Genomic DNA, 10,060 nt, shown 5'->3' on the forward strand with positions numbered 1-10,060 from the left:
ACAAATCCTTTCTTTAGTTCTTTACTCCTTTCCATCCCAGAATAGAAAGAACTGAGATATCAGGGTAGATGAAAGAAGTTTTCTGTAATTCATGGGAAGACCTCGATGGCAAAGTGAAAGAGTCCATATAAAGGCCAGTCCTTGATGGTTCTCCCCAGTGGGATGTGAGTTCAAGTTCCTTGAGGCCAGAGACAGTTTTTCCTTTTGTCTCTTCATCCCCAGGACCCCATATAGGCCTTGCATATAATAAATACTTGATCAATTTTTGTTGGATTGAATTAGAGTGGATAGACCTAGTTATAGTTTGTTGTGTTCTTTTAGGAGATCAATTTAAGACAAGGAGATGCTGTTACCTATTGAATGAAGTTAGGGATTCTATATGGTGGAGGAGAAGAGGGGAAGAGTGCACTGCAGGGGCAGCTAGGTAGCCCAAAGGATGGAGTTCCAGGCCTGGAATCAGGGGGCGTAGGTTCTGACTTCAGACACTTCCTAGCTATGTACCCTAGATGAGGCACTTAAACTGGTTTGCCTAGTTCTTGACCTTCTGTCTTACAGTTGTTACTAAGACAGGAGATAAAGAGTTAAAAAAAGTGCATTGTAATCATAGAAGACAGTTCAAGTACCAGATCCCTCCCTTGTCTTTCATGTTTCCCAAAAGTCTACGTACATTTTGGGGGTCCTTAATGAAAATGCCCAAACTCTCCTAAGGAACTTCTAAACACCATCTTTTTGAAAAAAAATTTAAATTAATATTGATATCACAATAAACATCTGGGTGTTTAAAAACATCTGGATTGTTGGAGTTGCACCAATGAAATATTTTCATGACTGAGTTTTTCACCATTCATCTTTGTATTTTGGGGTTGTGTAGGTATAATGAGTGTCTTCCATGTGGAACTTTCAAGGCAAGCTTAAAAGGCTGTGGTATCCTCTGAAATATTGTGTCATCAATTTGGAGATAAAAAGAAAGAAATAATTTATGTGCTGGCTAGTGTCACATACTGAATCTGTTTCAGCACCCTCTGTTCCAAAGAAAACCAAGTGTCATGTTGTCAGTCTCATCGTTATAATTATTAGATGATACTTCCTGCCTTTGTGTTTTTCATCAGAGGAACAGAAAATGGAGATGGAAACCATCAAGCAAGACCAAAAATGCATTCTTTGTGAAGTGCACATTCTTTCTTTAAATTTACGATTTTGATGATATGTTCAACATTTTTTTCATTTTTAAAAATAATGCCCCTTAAAAACATATTTTTCTATTAAGGAAATATTTATTTTTAAAGCTTCTGATTCTTTCCTTAATTCATTCCACCCTTTTACAAATGTACAGGCATTTATTTTTAAGTGTTTATATGCCAATTGCAAGTACTCAGGACCTTTGCACTACATAAATATGAAAGTGACACAAATATCATTCTGGAAAATTAATTATTAGGAAGACTCCAGTCTTGATGAGTAAACAGGAAGGATAGGTCACTGTTGAGTGGTTCACAAGTGAGGTGTCCATTCAGAGACATTTGGGTCTCATGTACACTGCACATGTGAATGTTTCCATAAGAATATGGGAAGAAGAAACTTCCGATTTTTTTTAAATGGGAAGTTTGGATCAATCATAGTTATTTTCAGTTAGGACAAAGCTTATTGTTTCTCCTTTTCCCCAGAAATAGTTTTGGGTTGATGAAACATGATGGTGATATATGTTGTACAGTCAGACTAGGAAAGTCCCTCTTCAGTTCTAAAATATTTTTTTAAAGTCTTACTTTTTTTAAAAAACAAGTATCTCAGCACATAATAAGGATAACAACTTCTCTCTGACATTTGTTAAAAATAAGAGAATGAGATAATAATGTGTTACACCTGATAAATGTAAAAGTTTTAACACATATCAAAGAAAAATAAAGTCTGAGAACTTTGAGATTCCATGGATGAAGGTGATGCAATCAATTTATGAATATTTATTAAGCAGCTACTATGTGCCAACCATTGTGCTAAGTTCTGGGTAAACAAATAAGCAAAAGAAAGCTAGTCCTTGTCCTCAAGAAGTGTGGAGTATAATGGGGGCCAGGAGGGAGGGGTAACAACCCACAAAAGAAAACTGAAAAAAAGGTAGAAAGTGAGGCTGGAAAAGGTCGTCATTGCTTGGACATTGTGGAATCCAGTCCCAGGAGTGAAGCTCTGTGGAAATGAAGAATTACTGATCTGTGAGTCTTCTTTAAATGGAAGCTTTGGAAAGAGTTCTTTGCTCTGCCCTTGAGCCCTCTAATTAATCCGGGAGAGGATACTGAAGGTACTGAAGAGGTGTGAGTACCAAAGCTGATATAACCTCCAAAGATGATGAAGAGATTTCCTGGGAGCATGATGATGAATGGAGGCCAAATCCAAGGAGGGCAGCTGGTGGGAAATACTACCTACAAATACTTTGATGTCTTCCAGGTCACATCGTCAGTCAAAAAAACATTCATTAAATGCCTATCATGCACCAGGCACTGGGTCTGTACTAAGCTTTAGGTAAGACATATTGAACAAAAATATATTAAGGACAAGGCTATGGCTAAATATGTTGAGATTTATTGGGATCCTCACATCAACAATTTGAACCTTCCAGATGTTTTAAAATATCCAGATGTTTAATGTGATGTAAGCAAAAGTAACAAAAAATGATGTTTGCAAGTTCCTTAGGAGAATTTGGGTATTCTATTTAATGGGAAGAAAACATTTAGAGAAATTAACCACTCTATTTTTTTTAAACCCTTACTTTCTGTCTTAGAAGAGTGGTAAAGGCTAAGCAATGGGGGTTAAGTGACTTGCCCAGGGTCACACAGCTGGGAAGTGTCTGAAGCCTGATTTGAAACTAGGACCTCCCATCTCTGGGCCTGACTCTCAATCTACTGAGCCATCCAGCTGCCCCCAATTTCACTCTTAATATACAATTGTAGAACTTTAGGATTTGGGATTGATCTTGATGAGAATCATTCAATATTAATAGAATATAATCAGCTAAGGAAAGATTAAAGTTTTCCCTCAAAAAGGAATAAGAGGTTTTATAGACACTCTTAGAGCACATAGAAAACAGGCAAAATACACTTTCAGAAAAACTTTTGGAACAAGCAAACATCACTCTACCAAGAAAAAGTAAAAGATAAGCACCATTGGATTTGCCAAATGAAACCAAAAGTGGCTTATTTTGGATGGCAAATTAAAAAACAAGAATTAAATTAAAAAAACTCACCACAAGTGAAATCTAAATAAACTTAACCAATTGTATGCTGACAAAGAAGTGTGGATCAAAGAGCTATCATGCAGACTTATTTGTGGCAATGGAGGAGTTAATGAATGTGATTACTATTGGAGATTACAAGAAGTGTGTCCTTAAGAAGCCTGGATTTAGTGATCAGATTATGCTAAGAAATGTTAGAAATTTAGCAACACAGTGTTGCAGACTTTTATAAGTTTAGCACTTGCTGAGTACCTAGCAAGATATGACCTGGTGGCTAGAATTATTATACAGAAGTTTACAGTCTAGGACTGACAGACCACAAATTCCTACGCCACAACATGCTGACCTCTAAGTATACTGGAGAACACAACCAACAAATTTTATTGCTATTAGATTTTTATCACAGACCAAACTGTTAACCACAATCGCTTAGACATAACATCAATCTTTTTTTTTTCCACAAGGAATTTTTATTATAAATGTAAAACCCCTCAAAAAATCAAATAAGCATACAAAACAAGGAATACAATCTTACATAAACTTTCAGCACTTAGAGTAGAAACAAATTCCATCAATCGATAAGTGGATACCAAGCATCTATCATGTGTGCAATCCAGACAATGAAATAATCTATACTTTCAAGAAGCATCTAACAAAAAAGAAACAACAAAATGCTTTTTCTCAATGTTCCTTCAGAGACAGCTGATGATGCAGTGGAGAGAGCTGGACCTGGAGTTAGGAATACTTGAGTGATGTAACATCAATCTTTAAAAACTTTTAAAATAAAGGACCATCCATGTTTTTAGTAAATGTTACTGTACTAAATAAAGAATTAATTTACAAACATTCATTTATTACTTATTATGTGCCCCACACTGCTAAATGCTAGAGGCATAAAAAGGGCAGAGATTGTCTTTGCCGTCAAGGATCTTATATTCGGCTTGGAAGAATTATTAATTGGGGAATGATGGCTGGGGAGGGGACTTTGTTTTGGAGAGTTATACAGATTGTGATTAACACACCCTTTCTAGGAGCAAGGGCAATATTGATTTTATTATGGATGGCAGAGAGGGAGATGGTACTCCATGAAGTGCCAAGGTAGCTGTTGAGAAGATGGCAAGGGAGCCATGGACTGGAGAAGTTGATCTGAAATAGTGGGCTACACATGAGAACCTTAACTTTTTTTTCCTAAACCCTTACCTTTTCTCTTAGAATCAATACTAAGTATCAGTTCCAAGGCAGAAGAGTGGCAATTGGGGGTCAAATGACTTGCCCATAGTCATAAGCTAGAAAGTGTCTGAGGTCTGAGAACAAGCCTAGTTCTTCAAAATAACTATCCTTTTAAGACAGTGAACATCTCCCTATGACTTTCTTGCAACATATCTCCAGTTCATTTTTTCTTTTGTAATATTAGAATAAAATTTATTTTGTGAGTCAAGATTCCTAGCAATAAGATATTTGTTATAATTTGACCTTAAAGGAAAATAAATTTTTATTATTGGACAATTAGGAAATTTTGTTAAAAGTTTAATTACCAATATGTGACAGGGTCATCAGTGATTGCTTTGGACCTCCATGTTGAATAAATTCAGTCTCTTCTGAAGACACAAGTTTCATCCTGTATTTCTGAGGTAATGTTTATTATTTCAGCAGCATCTGGTGGACCATGATTCATTGGCAAATCTGATGATTTGCCTCCCACTGAATGCTGTGACCTTGTAGAAGGGTAAGATAGAAGCCTTAATGATTATGAAGATTCTGGTATATTTATTGATATTCATCTTGCCTTTTCTGTTAGGAAACCTTATTAGTGAAGTATGTGGTTTGACTACCTGAATCACTTGGGTGGATGCTGCTGTCTTCCAGCCCATGGTGACTCACAGACATATCACTATCTCTACCTGTGGTTCCAAGAAGCTGCAGTATGTATAGTGACCATACCTTGGTAAAAACTATGGGCTAAACCAGGTTGAAGGCAACTGATGGTCCTCAAACCCATTAGTGTGTTAGGGGGATGTACACTCCATCCATGTGCAGACTTCCTTCTGTGGAATGGGCAGATAAGAACGATTTGTTCTAACAATCATTGAGTCAGCTGAAACAGATTCTGTGGAGTGCTTTGAGCTTGGTCAGACCTCAAAGATGACAAAGCCATCCACTGGATCTTGGGCCATTGCCAGTTGTCCTGATCTTTGTCTTGCCACTAGACCTGAATGACTCTGGAAGAGAGGATAAGCCTGACATTTTTGTGAAACTCAGACTCACTTAAATCTAATTCATACATAAGTCAAGATATCATCCCTTGATGTCATTGTCCTCTTTGAAAATGAAGGAACAATTATCTCTACTTAGTCACTTTTCTTTGAATTTATTTCAGCTCCTAAAATGTGGCACCCTAAGCCCCTTCAACCTGAAACATTGATTCCATTCCTTTGGGGCCTAATTTCATTAACATTTCCATCCCTGTGTGTCTATAAAATTTAAATGTTTCCAAAGTTTGCCCTAATCTATTTAATCAAGTAAGGTTACAGTGTTCTTAAGTGCTTCATTCATGGTGGAATTTCCAATGGACCTCCCACAAAGTTAGATTCTACCTTGGAATTTTGTTTTTCTGTTGCTATAAGGGTGCCTATACAACTAATGAACATGAATAGTCACCATGTGAAGAAGGTACTAGAATCTGGTACTCTATTATATTGGCTAGCAATGTAATATACCAATGAATTACTAAGACTTTAAGCCAAAGAACTGCAAAGCTCCTTAAGTTGGCTCTATTTAGGCAATGCAGACAGGCCTAGCTAGATCTTCACTAATTATTTAACATTGAATTAGATCTCAGGATCTTTTCCATACAGGAAATCACTAATCCCCTTCCCCCACAACAAACCTTTGTCTACTTTTATGTTTTTCTCTCTTAAACTAGAAAAGGCAGCAGTCCCTCCCAAACTATATATAGTAATGAAGAATGAGTTAGAGCTTTTATTCAGCCAGTCAGAAACTAGCCCCTAAAGCCTTCTTTTCCCTTGACTATTCCTACTCTTGGTTTCTTCTGATAGCTCCATCTGGACAACTGGGTTTTCTGCCCTCTGCTATATTTTCTTTTTCCTGCTTCAGGCCAGCCAGCCTTCTTCAACCTCTGTTAACACTTAATTGCTTTCAGGGGTGTAAATCAGAGCCTTCTGGTACCAAGAGACTCAACTTTCACTTATGAAGAAAAACTCTCCAAATCTTTCCTATGAAGTCAACAGACCTTATTTAATCATCTTTTAGGTTCCAGTTACATGATGTTTCACTTTGTGAATTTTCCTCTTTTCAGTCTTAAAACATGCATAAAACTGAGGGAAATAAACCCTTCTTGCAACTCTAGTCATTCTAAAGCCTTCAAGGAGCCATACTCTGTCTGAATTTCTGACAACTGTGTTTCTTTATACACATATTTTATCAGTTTTTTTTTAACGAAAGTTTTCTCTTCCTCTTCAAACCATAAATCTTTTCAGATACAAAAGAGGTCTCACCTATATCCCTTACAAGATGATTTAAGCTCTTATATTTATGCCACAGTTAATTTTCTGCCCCAAACTTTTTAGATCCCATCTGAAACTGCTTATTTCCACATGGATTTATCACAGTTTTTATTAAACCAAGGTTCTTTTTCTATTCTTTTCAGGCACCAAACTGTTCATCTATGAGAGAGGCAATATCTTTTATCTTCTACCAGTTACCTAAATTCTTTTTATTTATACAAAAGGATTTTTCCTGACCTTCTAAACATCAATGAATATCTCATGTACTTAATATTATTATTTTGGATTTTGATTATTTGTTTGAATTATATCCTCCTGATAGACTGTAGGTTCTTTGAGGTTAGAATCTCATATAAGTTTTGCAACTCCTGCAATTATTAGCATAGAGGTGTACACATAGCAAGCCTCTAATAAATGCCTGTAGAATACAGATGTATGTTTTGTGTGATAATACATATAAAGCCCAGATTAAATTACTTGCCATTTCTGGGAGGGGAGTGATGGAGGAAAAGAGATGACTTGGATCTTATAATATTTTGGATCTTATATATATTTTGGAAAATGTATGTTGAAATTTGTTATTACATGTAATTGGGAAAATAAAATATTTTAAAAATGCTTGTCAAATTGATTTGAATGAAGAAAACAAACAAAATAGAATTTCTGAAGTTCTGCCTTCTGACCTTCATTCACTCCCACAGTCCTATTTCCCCAGAATCAGTGGCCTTATCTTTTGCTCTTCCTCCCATCTCAACCTAGGATTTTTTATAAAGATTTTGTTATTGTGATTATTGTCCTTAACATTATTATAAACCCAAGCTTGTTCTGAGCTTTAGTGTTCCTAACACTGTCCTACTGACATGCACACCTACTGTTCTTGCTGGGTACCCATTGATGAATGGAGTGCATCACTAAAGTCAGTGTCTCATAAATAGTAAATATATGAGATCAGATTTTGAGTTTCCTGGTCCAAGGCTCAGCCCTCTATCCTGCACCACCTAGCTGCCTTCAGAGTCTAATCATTGCTGAACTTTCTTTTTTGAAAGGCCTGAGTCCAGATGGTGCTATTTGGCTGCTTCTACTCTACTTTCTCCCACCAGGACAGCATATGTTAAATCTGAAGTTTATTTGGTCTTTAAAGTTCCTTTATATTTCTGTTTGATAATTCTGATATGTGTGGGTTTTACTCTTGGCAATGAGTGACTTACTTGATGGGCACTCTCTACAGTCACATTGATCTTTTTCAGAAATCCCTCCTTTTTCTTCATTAGATCCTCTGCTTTTCTTTGGGTGAAGTAATCTAGCTCCAAAAGAATGCCACAAGTTGAACTAAGATGGCATAAAAAAGGCACACTAATATCACGACAGCTTAAAACAGGCAAAAATTGATAACTATATTTAATATATTTTTACTTTTGTAATTCCATGTTTTTAACTTATGCATTTAAATACATTATTGTGAAAAGGGTCCATAGACTTCAGCAGCCTATGAAAGAGATCAAAGACACAAAAAAGACTAAGAATCCTTAGCTTAATGTAGAAATTACATTGACTAAAATATCAACAAGAAGGCCTCTTTCTCTTTTTTGAAACCTCAGGGAAAAGGCTTTGAGATATAGAGGGGATTATTTTACTCTGTGATTAATTATCTTAATGGGGCACCCATTGGTTAGACTACTATTATAATTTGGCACCTCCAGACAAAACTATAACCAAGGTAGGTGGGGAGAATCAGAACTTTGATTCCAGGTACTGAAATTTAGAGGGTGCTGACAGTTTTTCTCCCTCATTTTTATTATTTTTTTCCAGATTATATGTTGATATAATTTTTAATCATTATTTTCTGATATTTGCCATCCCTTTTCTCTCCATCCCTCTTTCTTTCTTTCTCTTCCTCCCTCCCCAAGACAGCAAGTAATACAATAGAGACAATACACATTCTGCCATGATGTTGGTCATGTTGTGAAAGCCACATATTGCTTATACAAGAAAAAAACTTGTTAAGGAAATAAAGTGAGAAATGGTTTGCTTCAGTCTGCATGCCGACTCCATCAGTTCCTTCTAAGGTGGTGGATGACTTTTTTCATCATGAGTCTCTTGGAATGGGGTGACAACTTTTTTACTTTCCTAGCAGGTACAAACAACCTTGCTTAGCATGTAGGAAGATCAATAAATTGCAGCCACACACTAGATCAGTTTTTTTCCTGTACTTGGTCATGGTCTGCTCTCTCTCTACTGATGGTGTCCCAGGTATTCTAGGGTCTCTGATCAAGGGGGCCTGAGGAATCTCTTTCTGTCCTGTGTCCTCAGGACATGTCCAATGGTCTCTCTTTTCACCTGGTCATATATCCCAAGGACTTGACTCTGTCCTGTGACTGAATTTGTTTAGGAAAAATCTGACCTAAGGGTAATTTTAGGGTTGCTTTCCCTGAGTACTCATCCTGATGGCAGAATGACCAGTAAAGGATGGAATTGCTTTTCACTGACAATGGTGGATGGCTTGGCCAATTTCACTACTTCTTAGCTTACTGTGGACCCCACGTCTCATATTCTCTTGCCCCAAGGCAAGTTGGGCTTTGAGGGGAGAGATGAATCACATCTAAGAGTGACACCAACCTGGTTAGATGTCCATTATTATAGAATGCAGGAGGAGAAACATTTCCAGGATTCCTCTGGTAGATGTTCATGTGCATCAAAATGTCTTGTGAAGGAGACCAATGGCTATGATTTGTCAGACTTCAACTCTCTGCCTCCTACTGACAGCCACTCATCCAGTTGGATGATTCTTCTTTCAGGTTCGTAATCCTGAATTCTCACAATACTTTTCCATCCTTAGCTCTTAGCTCCTAATCCAGAAGCTGGGCTAGGAACATTTAATGTTTCTGGTTGAACAACTTAAGGACTAGAGTAAGTCTTTGCATCCATTTTTAAAGCCCTCAACACTGTCTACATTTATCACATATACTTAGCTCCTGGCCCTCTCCCTGTCTATATTTAAGTACATGAGTGGAGTATTGGGGAAAACATAGACATCCCATCATAGAAGTTTCCGACGATAAAGAGGACTTCAGCAAATGTGAAACTGTCAAGTCTGATGGCTCACTGAGCACAGTGACAAAGCTGCTGGAAAATGGGTCAATGGCACTGGAATGAACTCAAATACATTGAGACACTAAATAGACATCCAGCTCCGTTGGCTGGCTAGCTCTGTGGCAGCTAAGCAAAGACAAACTGAGCACCGTGTCATCAGCAAGGCTTTAAACATTTTTTCTTGGTTACGCTGTGCTGGATTTTAAAGAATGAGAATGGAAATGTT

The 10,060-nt window shown here is 37.0% G+C and overlaps 1 pseudogene; it reads right to left on the bottom strand.

Annotated features, from left to right (window-relative positions):
• Window positions 1–4,747: 4,747 nt before the first annotated feature.
• Window positions 4,748–5,091, bottom strand: LOC100619157 (alpha-ketoglutarate dehydrogenase component 4-like; annotated as a pseudogene).
• Window positions 5,092–10,060: the final 4,969 nt, after the last annotated feature.

This window comes from Monodelphis domestica, chromosome 3 (assembly GCF_027887165.1).
Source record: "Monodelphis domestica isolate mMonDom1 chromosome 3, mMonDom1.pri, whole genome shotgun sequence".
NCBI classification, from domain to species: Eukaryota; Metazoa; Chordata; class Mammalia; order Didelphimorphia; family Didelphidae; genus Monodelphis; species Monodelphis domestica.